This window comes from Lycorma delicatula, chromosome 10 (assembly GCF_047948215.1).
Source record: "Lycorma delicatula isolate Av1 chromosome 10, ASM4794821v1, whole genome shotgun sequence".
NCBI lineage: Eukaryota > Metazoa > Arthropoda > Insecta > Hemiptera > Fulgoridae > Lycorma > Lycorma delicatula.
This window is the reverse complement of record NC_134464.1, coordinates 109,978,564-110,002,282: the sequence shown is the minus strand read 5'-3', so window position 1 is coordinate 110,002,282 and position 23,719 is coordinate 109,978,564. Positions and strand designations below refer to the sequence as shown.

Genomic DNA, 23,719 nt, shown 5'->3' with positions numbered 1-23,719 from the left:
GAGGGGTGTATATTGAAGGGAATAATAACTAAATATGTATAAATTCAAAATAAAATATTTAACAGCATTAGTCTCATTATTTAGTAGCCACATCTCATATATGCCAACCTCATTGACAGAGTGACATTGTCTGCATTTCATCTAGAATGGTCTAAGGTGAAATCCTGGTAAGACTTAGCATTTTTCATATTTTACAAAGTTTTCATCCCTTCTAAAAAAAAAAAAAAAGGCAGTCATAATTGGACATCAATTTATAATTTTGGTTGAACATAAATATGTTTATAACATATTAGTTAGAACCTGACATGTACTATTATCTCTTTTCTCCAGCTCACTTGGGAGTGAAAGCATTCACCCTTCAATATATATGTACATATATATATTTTTTTTCTATGTAAGAAAAACCTGATTTTAGTTGATTTTTAACATTTCCAAATCAATTTTGCAAAGGCAATGCCAAAAATTTAAATTTTCAAAAATAAATAATTATCTGAATAATCTTTAAATCCAAATAAGCAAGATTCTATTGATGTTAATTATAATTATCTGAACATATATTGTTTTCCATTTTTACATATACCTTACTTTTCACTCTTTCATTTTCTGTTACTCTTAGGTTTGTTATGAACGAGTTGCCAGAGGTATGTTACATACCGATAGATTGACATTGGCTATACTACTATGTCGTATTCATCTAAAGGGAGTACCTAGCGAACCATCTTTAGATCAAGAATTTCAGTTTTTCTTATGTGGTAAAGAAGGTGTACTAATTGCTAGAGCACCAGCTATTGGAGGTCTTTCACAGGAACAGTTAGATGCTATGTTAAGACTAACTACTCGGTAAGATTTCTATTATTTTTTTTTCAATATTGTTTTGGGATCAGTCCATTCAAGAGGCAGGGCTAGCATGCACAGTTTAAATTATTTTTTTATATGTAGGTATATGTTGGTAGTTTTACCATAGTAGTATGTTTTATGGTATACAATGATGAATATACTTACCCCTAAATTTTTATGAATTTTTGAAAACTAATTTTTTTTTTTTTAAATTCAAATTTACACAACTTAGTGTTTTTGTAGATGTTTATGGCAGATAAAAAAGTTTCTTGTATATTGAACCAATAAAAAAAAGTTATAACTTCTCAAAAATAATGAAAAACCTATTAAAAGTGATATTTTGACTCACTAAATAATTGTTCCATGGGGGTTTCTTTTCTTCTTGGCACTTTAATATTTTTATACTTATTACTGTAGTTGAAATAGACTTGTTTGAACCATTCAACTGTAGGCTTCATGTCACAGGCACTTGAAGTCATTTCCAGTCATCAGGAAAATTCATGTTGCAACATGCTCATTTGTGCCTTTTGTATCATTTAGCATTGCATTAGACTGATCAGTCTGACATTAGTCAGTGACTTGTACACATCTTTACCGAATGTCTCAAATTTCATCCTGCTTTTGAAAGTGTTTATTAAATAAATAAGTTTTACTTAATAATATTATATTTGCAAATTTTAAAATCTGTTAAATTTTTACATTATTTTCAAGTAATTTCACGTAAAACAATGGAAGAACAATGTTCCATAGAAATTTATATTCTTCTGATACATAATATTATTGAGCTAAGCTGATAACTGTTAAAAGTGACTGTGGCAATAGACTACAGCTCACTTGTTTCACTTTCATCTTTGCCCAGCCAAGTCAAAAATAACTTGACCAGATCTAAAATAATATCAGAGTTCAGTGTGTCTGAGCATTTGGTTAGACATACTAGAGAATTAGTTAATGAGCAAGGCATTCTACCGGAGTTAGTAAAAGACAAAAAACAGGAATTAGTAATGAGACAATTAAAAAAGTTGTGTTATTTTATGAAGTAAAACAGTGGTACAATGCCAAAAGAACTCATTAAAATTTGTGAATTTAGTGATGAAAATCAACAACTTATTTTTTTACATGTTAATTCAGATATCACTAGTGTTTGTAAATATCATGAAAAAAGTTATTGTCAAAATTCAGTCACTTGTATGGACAGTTTTGTTGTGACCCTTTGAGAACTCATAAAAAAACAGTTAAAAAAAACTTAGAAAAATAACATTAATGCAAGCTCTTAAAGAACACATTTATTTAAATTTAGTTCCTAAAAGTCTCTTTGTGTTAGCTGTTTCAAAGTATTTTTTCTCAGCAGAACAAAGAACTAACTATATGAATGCGAAGACCAAGAACAATACATTGCCCCACATCACAATATTGAACAATTGGATGCTGCTTGTAGCATTTTGGGTTATTGCCTCCATCAAAATTGAAAAAATTGAAGTACAGATCAAAGGCCATCAGCATTAAATTTTAAAATAAATAAGGTATCAAAAAAATTAAAAAAGAATCTTCAATTCTGTTTGACACAAATTTCTGAAATTGAAAATCCAGCTCAATCTTCTTCACATGAATATGATGATCTTATTTTATAACTAAAAGAAAAATGTGTTCTTGCTTTAAAGAAGATAAGGTTAAAATTATCAGTTTACTTCGCCAATCTTGGACTAGATCTAGAATAATATCAGAGTTCAATATGTGTGAGTGTTTGGTTAGATTTACTAGAGAATTAGTTAATGAGCAAAGCATTCTACCAGAGGTAGGTAAAAGTCATAAAACAGGAATTAGTAATGACACAATTAAAAAAGTTGCATTATTTTATGAAGATGACAATAATAGCAGGCTATGTCCTGGTAAAAAGGATTGCGTTAGCACACGTGTTGATGGTGTCAAAGTGCATAAGCAAAAGCGCCTTGTTCTGATAAAGTTGAATGAATTGTATGTCTCCTTTAAAGTGAAAATCCTGAGAAAAAAATTGGAAAATCAAAGTTTTGCGAACTCCATCCAAAATGGTGTATCTTGGCAGTTGCATCTGAGACTGATACAGTTTGTGTCTGTCCCCACCACCAGAATATCAAACGCAAGATTGATGGTCCCAAACTTAATGTTGATTATAAGATTAAATTTTAAAATAAATAAGGTATCTAAAAAATTAAAAAAGAATCTTCAATTCTGTTTGACACAAATTTCAGTAGACAGCTTTGTTTGTGACAAGGATAACTACAGCTGTATGATTAATGTCTGTACCAAATGTCCAGGTAAACAGGCAGTGTTTGACATGCTCAACTTTTCCGAAGAATATATGTTGCCAGATACAATAATGTGGATACAATAAACATAAAATAATGTGATACAATAAACAGTGGATAACAACTGATAGAGCAGAGATTATTACTGTTCTTCAGACCAAAGATGAGTTTTTTTAATCATTAGTGGCAAAATTGGAAAAGCTGAAAACCCACCATTTCGTGTCAAAATCTCAAGCTCAGTTTTACAAGAAGAATTAGGTGAAGAAAAATATTTGGTGTTGGCAGACTTCGCAGAAAACTTTCCATTTCAGGTGGCTATTTCATAACAGTTGGCAAAAGCAAGCCTGCATACCCTATTAAACTGTCTGATACTAAACATTGATGAAATGTATTCATTTAGTAATTGCAAGCTGAAAAACATCGAGTATTTTTTTGTTAAATCAGATGAGATAGCTAAGATTTCAGAAACTCTAAAAAACCATTTTGACTACTGTGAAAGAGTTGTTGATACTAGAAGCTATCACAAGTATGTTCCTGTGTCAGAAGGCATTGTAAGATGTTACTTTACTTCAGACTCCAAGGACTCTGAAGTCCAAGTATTGTACCACTTTCACTTAAGGAAAAAGATTCTATTGCTTGTATGTATGATGATCAGCGGTGGATAGGAGAAGTAGATATTGGCCTCAAAAATGATGATGTGAAGGTTCATTTTTTCCACCTACCTGGGCCATGTACCACATTTCAAAAGTCTCAACAGGATAAGCATGGGTACCGATCTCCGAAGTCCTAAGAAAGTTAACATCACTTGAACTAACTACAGTGACAGGTCATTCTCACACAATTTCAAGAGAATTATCAGAAGAGATATCATAGCTGTTGGTTAACCACACTAAATAATAAACTTTCTTCGGTATAAAACCAGGCTACTTCATTAACGAATAAATAAAATTTTATTTATTTTTATTTTGTTATTTTTCTTTTATAATTTATTTTTTCTTTGTTAGTGTTTACAAAAATAGACCAATATAAAAATAAAAATGAATTCTTGAAAAAAGATGTAGGCATTTTTGAATCAAAATTGTATTAGGTCCTCTTATTGGTTAAGTTAACATTAAATTATGATCTATCATTAATAATTTAAAAAAAACTATTTTATAAATATTGAAAATGTCAACTTCAACAACATAGGGACTAAATATAAAAAGTGTAAAGTGCAAAGAAGACAAGTGCTCCCCTTGGAGCACTTATTTAGCAAGTCAAAGTGATATCACTTTTAAGAGATTTTTCACGATTTTTGAGAAGTTATAACTTTTTAATTAGTATTACATACAAGAAAGTTTTTTATAGGCCATAAATATCTACAAAAACACTGCAAGTTTTGCAAATTTGAGATTTTTATCACCAGCCCCATCAGAGTTATTTGAAGCCAAAATTAAATTAAAAAAAAAATTAGTTTTCAAAAAATTTGTAAAAATTTAGTGGTAAGTATAGCACCATTAATATTATTTACGGTAAAACTACTATCGTATATTACATATAAAAAAATAATTCAAACTGTGTATGCCAACCCTGCCTCTTGAAAAAAATTACCAAAAGTGAAATTTCACCATTTTTATGTTCAACTTTATTGGTAATTTTCTTATAGAAAGAAGAAAGATGGGTAAATAAACCACTAGACCAATCTTTTACCTTGAGAAAATTTAAATAAATTGATTTTTGTTTTATCCTTCCAGAACCAATAGTTAGTTGTTTAGTTATGTTTTTTTCTGTAAACCCTTACAATCGCAAAATAGGTGTGCACACCATAACAAAAATGGCCGTCACCAGTAAACAGCTTAAATAAAAAATTTAAAAAAATTAGTTTTAAGGTCCTGAGACATGAATGAAACAAGAGGGTATGTTTCATTTTTATTTTAATTTGTCAAGCAACCAGCTTATGTTATTTTTGGGACATTTCAAATTGATTGACCCTTTACTATATGTTTAATATTAATTTGACTTATATCTATAAGAATTAGGATAATTGCTTTGTTATCTTTAAATGTACTAGTTGTTGTGTAATGATTGTATATCTATTGTGAATAAGTAACTGATAAAAATAAATCATAAAAAAAATTGTGTCTGAAGAGTTATAAACCAGTTGGTAGAAATTTATTTTTATGACATTAAAAAACTTTTTCCTTTTCTTTCTTCTTGGATTGCAATTTATTTGACAAAATATATTTAACAAGTAAACATGAAATATGGCAGCAGATCAATCTGTCCACCAAAAATGGTTTTGAAAAACCAGTCGCAATATAAGACATTCAGAGTTCAATTCTCTTGTTCTACAATAATGGTTTCAAATTTAAATCATAAAGAATTTTTTTTGGCAAAATGTTATTTTACATCACTTTGTTGCAGTAACTTACATATAAATTTTTTTGACTGGCAAAAATTCTTAAATATTGGCTAAGGCCTATGGAGTCCTAGCAGGCGGTTGCTTATTTTGTTTTGTTTTTGAAACCGAACCCAAATGGTAAAAAATGATGCGCATTACTCTTTGCTGAGATACTGACATTAGTAAATCTTTCTGTGAACATTTGATATGTTTCTTGAAAGGATCCAGAACACATATAAGCTTCCACTTAAGCAATCCTTTAGCAATCCAATAAGCAATCCTTTTTCTTCAATTGAATAAAGTATTTTAGAAAAACCAGCTACAAAGTACAAAACTATATTGCACCGAAGCATGAACAGTTTACAACTGGCAACAGTAGACAAGAATAATAACATACACAACCAATAGTAATGCTAGTTATAGCAGCAATAGTATCAGTACCAGCATTAAAGACAATACCAAATAACTGCAGTTAGAGCTAGCTCATCTAATATAATTAAGAATGAAATTTTAGTCAAAAGTATTTAAACAATTTTTCCAACAGTTCATTTTTTTCTGTAATTGCTGTTTCGGCTGTCAGTTAAATTAGGAGTTTTTTTTTCTTCTAAACTGTGTATTTTAACACTATACAGTACGTGCAGATTTGTAATTTCAATTACAAATCAGCTGTCAGTAAAAGAGTTATGAAGGATGACAAGACCTGAGTTGTATTTTATATTTATATGTAATGCTGTTTTTCTACTTAAAACCAATTTGATTTATTCCTGTTTGTTTTTATTATTTCAGATTGTCTATATTTAAAAATTTGACAAAGAAAATTCAAGATATGCCAGAATTCAGTGCATGGCTTCAACAAAGTACTCCTGAAAATTGTGTACCACGATTATGGGAAGAAGAAAAGCCTCTTAGCCCAATTGGTTCTGCTATGTATCAATTGTTGTTGATCCAGGTATATCTCTGCTGTTATGATACTTTTAATTCTCCCAACAGTAATCATTTTCTTTCTTTTTATAAAATAGATTTTGGATCAAGAGTTTATGGAACAATGACCTCTTATTGTCTTTCACTCCACAACTCTATTCTGATACCTCTTCATCTGTCTTTTGAGCTTTTACCTTGTCAACCTTAACTTAAAGCATTGCTTTTGTTTCTTTGACTTTCTTTATTCTTTGCTGATAACCAAAGTTCCTTAATCTAAATATTTTCTTATTTATACATTCTTTCACTTCTCGCCCATGTTTCAGCTGATGGAACATGGATACACCATTTAATTGTGTAAAAATTTAAACTTAAATAAATACAATCACTACAATGAGTGGGAAACATTACTATGATGGAAAAAAATGATGACGCTCACTCCAGTACAATCATATTGTTTGACAAGAAGGGACTCGTTCATCCTTTTCAGAATTGCAAGAACTATTTTAACGAAAAATAAGGAGTACTTTTAAAGAGTTAAGCCAGAATAACATGTATGTTACCAAATACAAATGAAGTTTTATATATATATATATATATATATATATAATTTTACTAAAATTAAACTTTTTAGGATTCATATCCTCCTAAGATATGTCTTAACTCAATATTCTGTAGTAGGTGGTTTATTTAATAGAATTTATGTTTATATATTTATGTATTCGCTATTCTATATTTAGTTTTATTTTTTCATGGTTTGATTTCATTATGGACAACCCTAGTACTTATTAAAGCATTTTTCTTTGATGTGCTTCATTTTTTCAAGAAAATTGAATTGAACATTGAATAATATTATTCAGTTCTACATTAAAGTAAAGATTAAGTAAATTAAGAATATTTGTGTTATATGACATTGTGAAAAGATTGCTAAAGGACTCTACTATATAGTATTACAAGGAAGATGATATACTATATTCATATAATTCTCTTCATGTTTGGTTTTTTGTGAACACACCTCATATAATATTTGTATGACTTTACAGGAGAGTTGAGACAGTAGCTATTTTTATTGTTACCATTTGTAATAGAACATTTTTAGTTTACTGTAGAGACTTACCTATTATATGAATAAATATTATTTGGGTTTTTACCGATTAATAAATTTTAGTTAATAAGTTTATTCTTCAGCTTTTAGTTAAGATATTAGTTAAGAGATTATTTTGATGTTTTTAGGCATTCAGACCTGACAGAGTGATCGCTGCTAGCCACATACTGGTTAGTACAGTTCTAGGAGAAAGTTTTACGGCATCTGCTGAACGTGAATTAGATCTAGGATCAATTGTTGAAACTGAATTGGCAGCTAACGTCCCTACATTATTGTGTTCAGTACCTGGTTATGATGCTAGTTCAGTGACGACGATCTTGCTGCAGAAAAGGGGAAACAAATCGCTAGTATCGCTATTGGTTCTGCTGAAGGCTTTAATCAAGCTAGTAATGTTATCAGTGTTGCAGTTAGATCTGGAAGGTTTGTTTATTAAAGTTTATAGATGAAGTTTATTTAAGTGTATAGATGATCTATACTTGTTATTGAAATGATTAAAATGTAATGTAAATTGTAATGTATTAAAATTATAATGATCTGGCCAGATAAACTGGTAAAATTGTTCTTATTGATAGCCAGAAAATCACAGCCTTTAAACTACAATTTCAAAATTTATTTCAGTCAGTTTGGTATAATGAGGTAGTGGTTTTTTTTTCTTTTTTAAGATTAATTCACCATATAGGCTGGAAGCTTGTGCATGAGAATATGAAACAAAAATATGTAAATTTACATATTAGTTTATTACCTTCTATCAGTTCTTTCATTCTGCAATGGAGTCCATAAGTTTTACATTTTAGTGTGTTGTACATACACAAACACTGTGGTTTCTACTTACACTTGTAAGAACACAGTTCTTAGGCCTGAGTTCACAGAACTTTGAAAATTCTATTTTCAGCAATATATGCCTTTGTTTAAACAATGCAAAATCTTCACAGAGATTACACAGAATTAATTTTTTCTGAACATGTTCTCGTCTTCCATTTATCTTAAAAGAAATAAAATCTCTTTTTCCAGGCATCATTCGACTTATTTCCTCACTTTCTTACAGATCACTTACTTTCTGCAGTTTCAAAATCTAAAGTTCTACCAGGTTTAGGATCAGGACATAACGTGACACCTTTTTCTTTAACCCTTTAGCTTTCCTTGAAGTGTACTCTGATACTCCAGATTCATCTTGAATGTCCTTTAAAGTCCAGCTTTTAGGGATCGTTGTTAATATTTGCATCCTGATGCTCTTATCATCTGTAGTATTTAATTTTTTCTTGATGTTCAAAATCTGAATCCATGTTCAATATTTGGCTTTTCAATACTATTTCCGCTTTCTTAAGCTTTTCCTGGTGGTATTTTCTCTCACATAATGTTTTTTTCTGAATAGGTGATTTATTTAAAACAGTCAAATTTAACAGTCACAAATTTTGTAACCTTGTTTAAGAAGTGTAAATGTTTGCACCAAGTTCTTTCTTATGCTTCTCAGGTTTTATTTACAGGAATTATGTCTTGACTTTTCAAATTGATTGCAACAGTTCATTTTACTTGAAGCTGTAGAAGTTGATAGTTCCATGCTGATCACTGTATTCTGATTCAAGGCTGTGATCAATTAGTCATAAAACTCCAAACCTGTGGAGAAAGGCAAGCTCAGTTAACAAAGAGTGACTGAAAAATCTTTAAAAAAAATATATTTTTTGCATCACTTTATAGATATGATCAATCCTGTTGGGGAGTACACCACTGAACTTACTGTTCCAAAAGGTGATCCACGCTGAAGATTATTTTACTTGTCTCAACAGGATGAAACATGTACATTCTTTTTCTGGTAGTAGGAGTGCATGTCATGACATGCTACTTTTCTGCCTCATCAAGTGACCCAGTTTGGAAGACTGGAAGGGAGGGTTTTCATTGATTGAATCTCAATTAGCAGTTGTCATATAGGGGGAACAATTGGAATATTCTGCTGTACTAATTATTACAAAATTATTTTTTTACATGATCCCATTGCAGTCCCATTATGAAATGTTTACCACATGCACAACATGTAAGGAAGCAAAAAATATATTTTTTCAAATTTTTAAAAAGTACACTACTGGATATATTCAAGTTCAAATAATGTTTTTGGTGACCTTGAACTATTAATATCACAAAACCTTGCCAAATGATATCGTATAAAAACCCATTCCAAGAGCTTTAAAGTGATACCAAAATGAGCTCTCTACCTCTTATAGGAGCTAAGAAATTTATTCTTTTGTAATTACCCAAACCTTGCTTTTTGCAAATTTTTTTATGGGGTCTTATACAAAAAAAATGAGTGTAAAAAATCTGAAAAAAAATTTTTTTTGCATGACTTCATGGGTAGCGCCAAACTTGTAAATTCTATTTAAATTACTGGACATGAATCTGAGAAGTGCATTTATTTTCGTTGATCTGATCTGGAATGATCCTTGTCTAGAACAGATATGTCATTCAAATGTAACTTCTAAACAACAAACAATACTGCATTCGTTTCTCCTTTTCTGGTTCTTGGACCTGATAACAGGTTAATCAGGTATGGATGTAATTTTAGAACTTTAGTAGCCTTATGAACACTTCTGTAAACTAGCCCAATCTGGTTAGAAAGTTTTTGAAGAGTTTTTTTGAGAACAAAGAAGTGTTTAATTTATGGTCTGCAAACTATCAACACTTGGACGGCTGTTACGCTTATGGTCATGCATACTACAACCTGTATCCTGAAAACAATTAAATAAACAATATATAGTGGATTTGAGTGGCACATTAGCATCTGGAAAAGCATTTAAAAAATCTTCCGTGTACGATTTTGATTTGCAGTAACTCGCAAAAATAAAGAAATGTTCTTGCGTAAAGACATTGCCGCTCAAACTAACTGCTTGGTGCCATGCCCTCTCTTGCGTGGAGGCGTGATGTAGCAGTGCTAACATATACTATTCTGTCACACAAAAGATTACCTTAATTAAAATATCTTTTACAAATTTAATTTACAAAGCAGAAAATTTTGGGTTTCATGACTTTACAATCACTCTGTAGTACTGTGTAAAAGAATGGATTATTTTTTTAACCGATATTTAGGGCTAGTTTCGTCCTAATTGGAATTCTTATTAATGGTTTTGCTGATCTCGAACTATATCTATTCTTTCTTTCCTATGACTACAAGGTGTGTATCTGGTAATGAGCCAAGTACCTGTACTTAATGTAACTTAACTAGGACAAATTCCTAGATAGGAATATGATTTTTATTATAGATTACATACAGTAGGTTTCTTGGATACAACAGGAACTTTGCTCCAATGTTACGTCCAGATTATAGATAAATAATCTAACATTTGTTACAAAATTATATAATAAAAATTTTGTGTACAGTGCTTGATTAGCTTATTTATCTCAAAATCTTTCTGCAATGACCCATGATAGTTCATCTGACTACTTGGAAGTGACAGTTAATTTCTACAGTTAAAGAATGTTCCATATATATATATATATATATATATATATATATATATTTCATTTTATTTTATTAGCCACCAATTTTGTTATGATTATTTAACATTAGCGAAGTATATTTTTTTTCCAAACAAAATATTTAGTAGTTAATGTTATTTTGTATTGTTTTATTTTTTGTTTAATCGTGATTAGTATTCAAAATGTATTTTTTATTGTTATTTTAATTAAGGAACTTTGATTTAGTAATTTTGGTAATAGTATTTTAAGTTATATTTTGAATACAATATTTTTGTCATCCTAGATGTATAGTATATACTAACTACTATACATGTTATTACCATTTACCATTGATGGGAATTTAAACACCATTTATAATATAGTTAAGTTATATATATATATGTATATGCATAAATATGACACGATATAGAGTTGCCATTTGTATATAATTTATGTGTACATAGTTACCTACATGTGTATTAAAAATAAAACTGTAATTATTTGGTATCGCATTATGTTATTGTTACATTAAATCGACTTCTTTTACTAAGAAAAAAAAATTGTTTGTACTTTTTGCAGTATATTAAAAAAATTACAATTTTATTATTTATTTGAACATAAGATCTTTTATTAAATCATAGAATATATATGTGGAATGTAAGTATATTGCGTTTTGATTCATGTTATTTATGTAATATAGTTGTTACGTTTTCACCCCCTCTTGACGTCAGTCAAGGTTTGCTGAAATTTAGGGGTGGCTAGGGTGTCCACGGCAACAGTTAAAGAATTTTCCAATAATGTAACATATATATTATGGGTGCCCACGGCTACAGTTAAAGAATGTTCCAATAATGTAACATATATATATATATATATTATGATTATTTAACATAATAGAAGGACCAAAAAATGTGTTGTGACGTTGACGGGACACCTTTGGGACAACCTTGTTATGGTAGATTTGAGTGAGAGTGGACTGTATGTGTTTGTAGGTGATGAATGAAGACAACACCTTGTTGATTACTGAAGGATTGTTTAACTGTACACCGTCTTGGCGGTTTAAAATAATTTTGTAACATAACACTTGTAACTTATAACTTAACGTTAAAGATAGCAAACATAAATTAAATAAAACTTAAAGTAATGAACAAGAATTGAGAGTCCATCCAGATGTAACCGCCTTGGGTCAGGTATGAGTGCAGACTGATAGAAGACGCTATGTACAGTGCTCGAGAGAGCAGCTTGTGGCGTGATAGTCTGGCAAACTACGGTCAGTAGTTTGCCATGGGCACCCTAGCCACCACTAGTTTTCAGCACCCAACGGTAAGAGGGGGTGAAAACGTAACAATATTGCTAGAAAAATGTTTATTTCCATTTTTTATCTAAACTATCTGATCGGCATAAATTAAACTGTTTGCATTATAGTCAAGCAGAAAAAAGTAACTTTAAAACAGGAGATTGTTTGCAAGTGCAAAAGTGATTTGAAAAGAATTTTCAACAAATGTCTGTTAACAAACTAGACGGACATTTGTTGGTTTTAATATCATAATGTTTAAGTTATCAATTTCAATACTAAACATTTTATGTTAATTAGTTTCTTAAGTAACTATTTAAATTAAATTTAAAGTACTGTGTGTTTCAAATGAATATCGGTATTTTAAAGCAATGTAATAATCTGTTAAGTTTCACATATGTTGATTAATTATACTTGAAATGAAAAAGCAACCCATAAACGTTTTCTTGTACCTTCTGCTTGAAAGTGCTAGTAGCAAAGATTGCAACCCCAACAGATAGTGTTCTGTGTTTTACAGTTTGTAAAGTGTGAATCTATAATTACTGTTCAACGTGTTTCCATGTGAAGTTCCGTTGTGATTCTCCTGAGTGTGGCAACAATCCTGTATTTGTAAACAAAATTGAATGTTTTTAATGCTGTATCCCGACAGGAAGTTTATGGGCCATTGTTTTTTGAGGAAGCAAGTTGTCTGGAATCTATCTTAATTTTTCACAAACTTTTCTCTTTCCACAACTGCAGTATGAACTGCAGAACTGCAGAATTTTATTTGTCAAGATGGTACAAATCTCGCTAGCATAACTTACGTGATTGGTTGAATGAAATTTTCCCTGACTGCTGGAGTGGTCACAAGGGACCAGATGGCATTGTTTGCCGTGGCCTTCACGTTTGCCCAATCCGACTCTGTGCAATTTGATTCTTGGGTTTTTATAAAGGATCAACTTTATGTGCCATGTCACCGTGTTACTAGCTGACCTACCTGACTTGAGACACAGAATTGAAGCAGCTGTCTCACATCAATTACTTCAGACTTGCTGATTAAAGTATGGGATGAATTCTGTTGTCTGGATGTGTGCTATGTGATGAATTGTGCTTACATTGAAAATTTATAGGAAAAACCTTTGAGTGCTCTTTCATTTCATGTATAATTTATCAAAGTAAGTAAAACTTAATTAATAATACATAACTTTAAAACCTTTCAAAATTCATTTTGAAACACACAGTGTAACTGATAATTTGTTTAACTTTATACAATTATTTAATCTCACTATTTGAAGGTTATGTTTATCTAATTCTTGAATATAATTACCTGAAATTCATTAAAGTATTAATTTTCTTTGATTTAGATATTCATGAAGCGATTATAAATCTTTTACAGTATTTAGTAAGGGAATGTTTACTTTCATCTTAATGTCGTATATATATATATATATATATATATATATATATATGGTAACAACACTCCTGTGTTTCTTTTTTTTACGTCGTTAATATAAATAAGAAATAAAAGGGGGACCTTATATGAACCAGTTTTAAGAAATTAAATATTTTTTTCATAATCTGTATAGATATTGTTCGAAATTATATTATTTTCTTCTCTTATTTCATAGTGAATTTATTATTTTCATGGATTTGTTGATATAATTTAATAAAAATCACCCGAAATATGTGATCTTTTACTGTTGTCAAGTGTTTTTTTTTCATAATTTTAATATTTTTTATAAAAACACCTCTAAAAATAACCATGTAACCATAAATGCATTATGTTTGTTTAAACAAACTTTTGATTTTACATTACATTTTATTCAGGGAGGAGGATGTATTTAATTATGTTTATACTATTTTTTATATATATAGTTTTTTTTTGTATGATTTCACCATATAAGTTTGAAGATTGTGCGTGGGAACTGGAGTTTTTTGTAGTGTATAAAAAATGCCATTCCTGATGGCAGGATTTTAACTCAGGACCTCTTGATGGAAGATCGAGGTGCTACCAATCTGCCACGTAGATCGACAGATATAATTTGATGTTTTAATTTTAAAGTTTTTATTTTTTAATTGTAAAAGAATATCTCAGTTCATTAACTTCTTTATAAAAGTACAGACTTTTTTTTTATCAAAGTTTATTGTAATTAATATGTTTGTAATGATCTGTAGATCGATAGATAATGTTTTGAATGCTGCCAAGGGAAATTGACTGAATTTCTCTGTTGATGTGTTTGTTTGTCCTTGTGTTGTTGTATTCATATTTGTGTTCTTATATGTAATATTATGTATGTGTTATTATGTATTATGTGTTATGTATTATGTGTTATGTGTATTATGTATGTATGTGTTGCTTTCTGTAAACTAGTTTGTAAAATCTATGTTACATTTTTTTTTTTTTAATTTTTTATATAATACGCATTTTTTGTGTTTGTTTACAATGATAGGTATGTGTGTTATTTTTGTACATGTATTGTATAGTAATAATTACTAATTAATGTATGTAATTAAAAAGAGTAATTAGATATTGTTTAATTTGCTTTATGGATGAAAAATATCAGAATACTATAAAATTTGTGATTTTAGCTCGTTTCAGCATCTTAAGTTTTCTCGCACTCCTCTGTCATTTTGGTTGATATTATTCTGTTTCCCAACTAAACAAATTATTATTTTTTTTAGCCATATGTTGTTTATAATTCATTTTTAATCTGTAATTTTTGAATTTAAGTTATATGGATGTAATTCTTAGATTTCAAATTCTGTCCCCATCTCTAAACAACAAAATACACGATTTGCTACCATAATTTAAGTAATACGATAATGGTTTTGTAAATAATTCATTAACTCATCACAAAAGAAAAATCTTTTCTTTGAAGAGTTTAAAAATTCAATTTTCAGTCCCTGTAAAAAAGGATTTTGCGTGGGTTTGTTTGTTGTATTTGCTTACATTTTTATTTTAGCTTCTATTTGTGCAGAGTGGACCGATGGTAGTGCACCAGGTGGCTCGAACGATTCATTCATTCAAACGATTTATCTAAAATTATATTTGTGTTTTGGGGATAAAAAACAAAAACACTTGTGTTAGAGCTGTGTTAAAAAATCACAAGTCAAGAAACGGCTAAAAATGTTCAGGATTTTAAAGCTTTTTGTTACAAAAGTTTTTGTTGTTGTTAGTACGCTAAATTAATGAACGTTATTTAGTTGCAATTGGAAAAAATATTTAACAAAAAATTGTAATAAATCATTTCCATGGCAGGTCTTAGGCCCACCTTTTTCCTCATATATTATATTAAACTTTGTCTTTTATGTATTAACCTTGAGAGTTGAAATTTATTTAAAGAAATAATTTAGGAATTACAACAAATAACACTAGTTTGTATAATAGGAATTTGCGCAAATAACTACTGATGTATTAAAAAAAATATTTTTTTTGCAACAATGAAGTTGTAATTGATTTTACAGCTGAAAATTTAAAAAAATAATTGTAAAAAACTGTGTAGTTCATTTTCATTTTGAACAATATTATATGTCATGAAGAATGAATAAAACCAATAAATGAACTTTGGTGTTATTAAGAATTTTTTTTTCATGAAATATCATTTTAAACAACAACGTAAGCCTGTATTGGGCTTTATAAAAAGAAAATAACAGTTTTAAACAAGCATAATTAAATGTGTTAACATTTTCTTATGTTTTCCTTTAATGTGGAATCAAATCTTTGTTTTACAAACCAGCAGTAGTCAGCTATAATACTGAATCCCTTCTGCCCAGTATTTAGTCCATAATGTTCTTATGAAATGTCTCTCCATGTTCACTGCTAACTGTACCAAAATTTCTTCAAAAGAAATCTGTATACAAATGTAGAAAATGCATTTTTTAGTAAAACTGATATCCTGTGACTTATTACAACATAACAATTGTTTCTGTGTTTTTTTTTCTTTTTTATTACCTAAAAATTCTTTTACCATTTTCACAAACAATTTCCATGTTGTTAACTCCTTGTAGTTTAGTGTTCCTTCAAAAGCTAGGTCTTGAATCGGTTATTTATGTCAGATCCAGTAAATACACCCTCTTTAAGTTTGGCTTTACTTAATTGTGAAAAAGGTCTTTTAAATGTTTGAAGCGTTTATATCCCCTCTTAGCTTTTATTTATTTTGTTTTTTATTTAAACAGAATGCTGTGTGTTGCTCTGCTGTACCATAAACATAAAAAGAACAGCAATATCTGTTTACCCAACTTTAAGGCTCACTAATATAGTCTTCAAATCCCAATAACCCTGCCAATTAAACTGTTTGTATGAGGTCTGTTCAGAGAATAATTGATTTTTTTTACCCTTTATTAATTTTACAGATTATTGGTCCTCCTTCAAAGTATTCCCCTCCACTATTCACACATTTTTCCCAGCAGTATTTCCACTTTGTGAAGCAGTCCAGGATAGTTTCATTTGAAATGGCCTTTAAGGTCTGTGACGAATTTGCTTTAGTGTCATCAACAGTCTCAAATCAGCTTTCATCACTGATTCTAATTTTGGAAATAAGAAAAAAACACAAGGATCTAGATCTGGTGAGTAGAGCGACTGTGGGAGAACAGTTATCTGATTTTTGGCACAAAACTGATGAATTGGCAAAGCTGAATGTGCAGGTGCATTGTCGTGGTGAAAGAACCATGGTTGTCTCACCACAACTCTGGTATCTTTTTGCAGATTTTTTCATGTAACCATTATAAAACACTTTGATAGTTCAATTACCATTAAAATTACAACGGATTATATTAAATTTATATTTAATTTTTTAATTATCTTAAATTAAAGAAAAATAAAAAAAACATTGCTTTCTTATATTATAAATGTGCTTATAAAAATAAGAATAACAATACTGTTATAGTGAAGCAGTTATAAGTTATTTTTATTGAGAGAGAAAACATTTTAAAAGTTCATTGAAAATTTTAACAAAATTATTAATTTTTAATGACAAAATTAATGTGAAAATAAAAAAAAATAGTTAATTAAATTTACTTTGGTTTGTTTTTAAATATAAAGTTTTATATCGATCGTACTAGAAAAAAATATATTGAATGTTTTATGGCAAAATTTCATTTGATATGTATTTTCACATTTTGTATCTAATTACTCATGAAAAAATTAAAAAAGTAATAACAATAAAGTGTAATTTATCTTTACTTTTATTTTGTGTTTAGTTACAATAATTTGAAAAAAAGAGTTTTTAAGTTTTGGAAAAGTGACAACTTAATTATGTAGTTTAAAACCTGAATAAATTCAGATTTATGTATTGTGTGATGCATGCAATAAATGTATATTGTTTTACGTCAACTTTTGTATTTATAAAAATACGGCTAATTTTTTTTTCTTATTTATTTGTTTATTTGTATGTACATAATATACAAATGTTAGATGTATATATTATATATATTTTTTCTGTAATTAAAAAAAGTATTTATTTTCATATACAGTAAAACCCCTTACTATATAAGTTTTTTACAACCAAGTATGTTTTAATACTTCTGTATGACTTCACTCATATGGCGGTAACAAATAAAAAACCTAAGGTATAGAGTTGCTTTTTCTAACAATAATGTTGTTTTATTATATAACCAGATACATTTGACTTAGTAAAGAAGATAATATGATATCTCTTAATCCCTCATTTTCCTTGTGAACCTGGCATGATATTCTTGTTGTTTTATGAGAATAGTTATGCTTTTGGTTGTGACTCATTTCAGATTGCATACAATCGTTATGGTTAAGTATAGAACTTTTAACATTACGAGGTCTTCCAGGAGGGGTGGGCCGCTTAGGTATCCCGCTGCCGGTGATTGGGTAGGAACTACCTTAGTTCCGATGGAAATTTGATGAGGGGTCAAATTAAGATTGTTATCCCGGTGAGGGATCCCTTTGGGGTTTCTCATTTTAGGTGTGGTGTCAAGACCGGATTCCCGGTGGGGGGATCTCTATGAGGTCCCCTCATTAGAGGCATAGCGATTAATTAAAGACAGAGTCCCGGCTGCCTGGGGGGAACGTCAGTTCTCGGCTAGGGAGTTTGAGGCGATGGCACCCCTGGAGTTGTGTTCATGCTTGGTTTTGGGTCTGGCTTCAGGGGGGATAAAAAAAACATAACAGGTCTGTTCAGAAAATAACCGAACACTATTTTTTTAATATTTTTTACTAATTTTACAAATTACTGGTCCTTGTTTTCTTTACTTAGTAAGAATTTAAACATTACTATCTCATAGAAGTAACAAATAAAGTCAAATAAATATAAAAATTTTCCATAATCGTGCATAGAAAATTATACAAATTTTTTATTGGCATTAAAATAATTACTGTAAAATCCATTTTATATGAATCAATCGCATTATTTTAAATAAATTCATTATTTATTTTTTTTATGAAACTTCCGAATCTCTTCTTTTTTTTTATTTTGGTCTGTCTTATTTCAAGTATCAGATTGAATTTACTGTACTAATTTTAGAGGGAAAAAACAAGTTTAAATTTTAACATAAGTTATAAATTATTATTAATACATATATTAAAAAACATTTCAAATAAATTATTCTGTTTTACTTGTAATCATTACACGTTAAGTTATATTTCATAAATATCCAGAATTACTTTCATCCAGACCGTGTCTCGTTTCATTTAGTCTGGATGAACAGGGTTTTACTATATTTATATAAATAAAAGATACTTTATTAATATAAATTTTTTTCTATAAATTGGTTTTTTATTTTTTTTTATTAAAATATGAAACATACCTATGGTAAGCAAATCGTAATATTCTGGGAAATGTGTGCTAATAGGTGTAGTCAAATTTATTTTCCCAATGCTTAGTGTAGGATGAAATATGTGAAAATTATCGAACAAATAAAAAGTTTTTGGCTGTAAATTTTGTCTTATAGTAGCGGAATAGACTAAATTTAAATTAATTTAAGACATTATCAAAGATAGTATTATTTTACAGTTTAAAAAAATAAGTCAAAGATAATTTTTTGACTTCGTTTTTGATTTAATCATAAAATAAAGATAATGTTTTTATCTAAATTGGTCAGAGAATATAGTAATTTCAGACTAATTTAGACAAAATTTTATAACTTTATTAAAAACGGTTTTACTACAGGTACGTAGATGTACATGAGTTAATCGATTCCTGAAAATAGAATATACAAACCAATTTGGGCTTCCTGATTACACTCTTCCTTTTTATTTTGTATTTTTATTGATTTTTAGGTTTTATTATCCAGTTATAATGATTTATAAACAAACTTTGAGCCACATCCTACAGTATTATGCAATGGACAATGATAATCATTGACTGTTGTTCAGGTTTTAATAACGGTTCACCTGAGTAATTTTTGAACTATTGAAAAATTATATAAAAGTATATTTCTAAATTTTTTACCGGTAGGTTTAAATTTTATCCCAAAATTGAAATTTGATAATTAAAAATGTTTATATTATAGGTAATATTTTATACATTATATGTACGAGACATATTTTTATGTATTTCAAATAAATTTGTAAGAAATATTTCTGTGATGGTTGTTGAAAAAAATAAATACAAAGTCACTCTTCCAAAACTTTATTTTTCTTAATGAATATAATGATTAATATTTTTATATAACTCATTTAACTATGATTAAAAATATACATAATGAAATCTATTTTATATACTAATAAATAGTAGAATTGTAGAAATAGTTGGTGAATAAAAACAAAAGGTAATTTTATGTGTTGAAATTTTTTTTTTTTTAATACAGGACACCTATTTGTTTAGATTATTATTATTGTAATATTTAAGAATGTTGATATAACAGATTTATGAAATCAGTTGGCATTATATTTAATGTGTTTGTTGTGATATGTATGTTGTTGTCAAATAAAAAAGAAATTACATTTTTTCTGTTTTTTACAATTTATCATTTATATTGAGTGTTTACACTTGTTTTATATTTATTTAAAATTACCTGTGATCGTAACTGCATGTATGTGTTCTTTCAAAGAGAAATCTTATTACAAGATTGTGAAAAGATAAATTTTGACAGTAATATGATTAAGTTTGTGTGTAATTTTAAATTATTACCAGTTAATTGATATGCATTTAAAACTATCAAATCAAGATTTCAAGTCATTTACATTTCAAGATCTCTAGGCCACCATTTTGGGTTTTTCTTGTACAATAATTTGTAACTAACTGATATTTTTTTTCATCGATAAACAAACCAGACTATTTAGAAGTTATACTTTATTTTATAAAGTATCTAGTTAAAAATGGCAGGTACATCAGGGAAAGTCATGTAATACTTTACCAGCTTTTATGATATTCTGTCAAGTCTTCAGAAATCATTGTTGAATTTGAACTGGTCAGCGGTTTTTATCATCCTTGGTTCATGAAGTAAATACACATATAGCTTTTTTCATTTTTGGATCACCATACCATAATTTTTTATAAATTAAAATCCACCAGATTTGTAGCTGAGAGGCACTCTAGGATGAGTCACAAGAATCTGACAATTTTTAAACCAAAATAAGTTGGCAACCCTGATATGTTGACAGGAGTCAAAATGACTATGACCTTACATTGCCTTACATCATAAATGACTATGACCTTACATCAATAAATGTATGTTTTGTTTGCACAGCAAATCACATATATATAATATACGGGTATATATATAATTTTTTTATTTTATAGAATAGGAATTCACTTTTTTCTCTTATCTACTTTTTGATTGATGAAATTAAACAGAAATTTACAAAGATATAGATGGAATAAAAAATGGAATTTTGTGGCATATGAAAAATGCCATGTCTGATTGGGATTCAAACCCAAGACCTCTGGATGAAATGCTGAGATGCTACCATTCTACCACAGAGATCTTATGATAGTATATTTAAAGTATTGATATAATAATACACATTACTCCTTGATTTAAAAATTCTTCTTTTGAACCGATTTTCTCCTCTTGTCATTTTCCCTTTTTAACGATCGTGATATTTTCCTTGCTAAACAGATATTTTAAACTGCTGGTTAACTTTATGTATAGGATAAGTAGTAATAAATAGGAAAGGTACTTAACGAGATAATGACACAGCATATAAAATCTGCCCATAAAATTTATTTTCATATCCTCAAGCTGTATGACTTCAGACTGATGTTATAAAACATCTTATGGCTTTTGTTAGATAATATAATTGTAATTAAGTTTTAATAATTAGTAAAAAATTATAATCAGTAGATTTTTCTGAACTAAGGAGACAAAAGAGTCTAAATTTAAGTCATAAAACCTAAATAATTAGAAATATTTACAAAATATCTTTGTGAATCTGTTTAACATGCATTTATTTCTCTACTGAATTTTGCCTGTTTATTTTATTTATTAATTTTTTTTTTTTTTTTTTTTTGTAATTTATTTATATATTAATTCACTGAACTATAGGCGTAGGCCCAATTATCAACTTTTTTATAGTAAGCTGTAATTTTTTTGATTTATTAAAAAAAAAGTCAAGCTTGACCAGGATTAGAACCTAGAATCTTCCATATACAAAGTATAGTAACTACCTTTATATAATTCGGCAGAGTAATGTTAATGTTTGGTGAATTTCACTGTTTATTTTTTTTCATATTATGAAAAACAATAAATTTATAAATTTAATTTCTAGACTGAACTGAATTGAGTAAAACATTTTTATATTAATAAATACTATACAATATTAAAAAAATTAGTATTAATAAATAATAATAAATTCAAAATATTTATGAATTTGCGATTTGAATTTTTTTTTCAGTTTTATTATTTTATTTAAGTAAATTATTCGTATTTTTTATAACTATTTACAATTTTTTTTTCATTTTAGAATATTTGTATTTAAAAAGGAAAATAAATTTATAATATAAATATTCACTAATACTTAAACGTTAGAACCCTGTTAATTCGGACTTCTTAGAACTGGAATTAAGAATATTTTTTTTAAACTGCTTAATCTAATATTGAAATATTAATCCAGATTTGTTTGGATCATATACAATTCATTTAATTATTTTAATACTATTCTATATTAACATTTCTATTAAATATTAATTTTATTTTTATCTATTTTAAATCATATCAAAAAATTAGGTCATAATAAATTTTTCAAAATATATTTGATAATTGAACCTAGGATTCTTTATTATAATGGGTGAAAAATATTAGTATCAATAATACTAATATTTTTCACCCAATTATTTCTACACTTTATCACATTCAACAATATGGTACACGGTTTAACCGAATAAATAATAAAATGTCAATACGGATAATATTTTTAGAATTATAAGATAATAACTTAATAAAGAGTAAACGTGGATATAGTAGGAATTAGTGAGGTTCGGTGGGAAGAGGAAGGCGACTTTTGGTCGGGTGATTTTAGAGTAATTAACTCAGCGTCAAATAATGGGCAGGCAGGAGTAGGTTTCGTGATGAACAAGAAGATAGGGAGGGGAGTGGAGTATTTCAAGACACATAGCGATAGAGTCATTGTAATAAGGATAAAATCAAAACCTAAACCGACAACAATTGTTAACGTCTACATGCCTACAAGCGCCCATGATGATGAGGTAGAATGTGTATACGAAGAGATTGATGAAGCAATTAAACACGTAAAAGGAGATGAAAATTTAATAATAGTTGGAGATTGGAATGCAAGCATTGGAAAAGGCAAGGAAGGAAATATAGTGGGTGAATACGGGCTGGGCAAAAGGAATGAAAGAGGGGACCGACTTACAGAGTTTTGCACGAAGTATAATTTAGAAATTGCCAACACCCAATTTAAAAATCATAATAGAAGAATATACACTTGGAAAAAGCCAGGCGATACTGCAAGGTATCAGATGGATTATATCATGGTTAAGCAAAGATTTAGAAATCAACTCGTTGACTGCAAAACTTACCCTGGAGCAGACATTGATAGCGACCGTAATTTGGTGATAATGAAATGTAGATTGGGGTTTAAAAACCTGAAGAAAAGGTGTCAGATGAATTGGTGGAATTTAGAGAAGCTTGAGGAAGAGGAGGTAAAGAAGATTTTTGAGGAGGACATCGCAAGAGGTCTGAGTAAAAAAGATAAGGTAGAAAATGTAGAAGAAGAATGGGAGAATGATAAAAAGGAAATTCTTAAATCAGCAGAAGCAAACTTAGGCGGAATAAAGAGAACCGGTAGAAAACCTTGGGTTTCAGACGATATATTGCAGCTGATGGATGAACGTAGAAAATATAAGAATGCTAGTGATGAAGAAAGTAAAAGGAACTATCGGCAATTAAGAAATGCTATAAACAGGAAGTGCAAACTGGCGAAAGAAGAGTGGATTAAAGAAAAGTGTTCAGAAGTGGAAAGAGAAATGAACATTGGTAAAATAGACGGAGCATACAGGAAACTTAAGGAAAATTTTGGGGTACATAAATTAAAATCTTATGTGTTAAAC

At 28.9% G+C, this 23,719-nt stretch overlaps 1 pseudogene; it reads left to right on the top strand.

Moving 5' to 3' along the window:
* Positions 1-23,719, top strand: part of LOC142330942 (dynein heavy chain, cytoplasmic-like) — an 88,330-nt pseudogene that overhangs the window by 50,298 nt on the left and 14,313 nt on the right.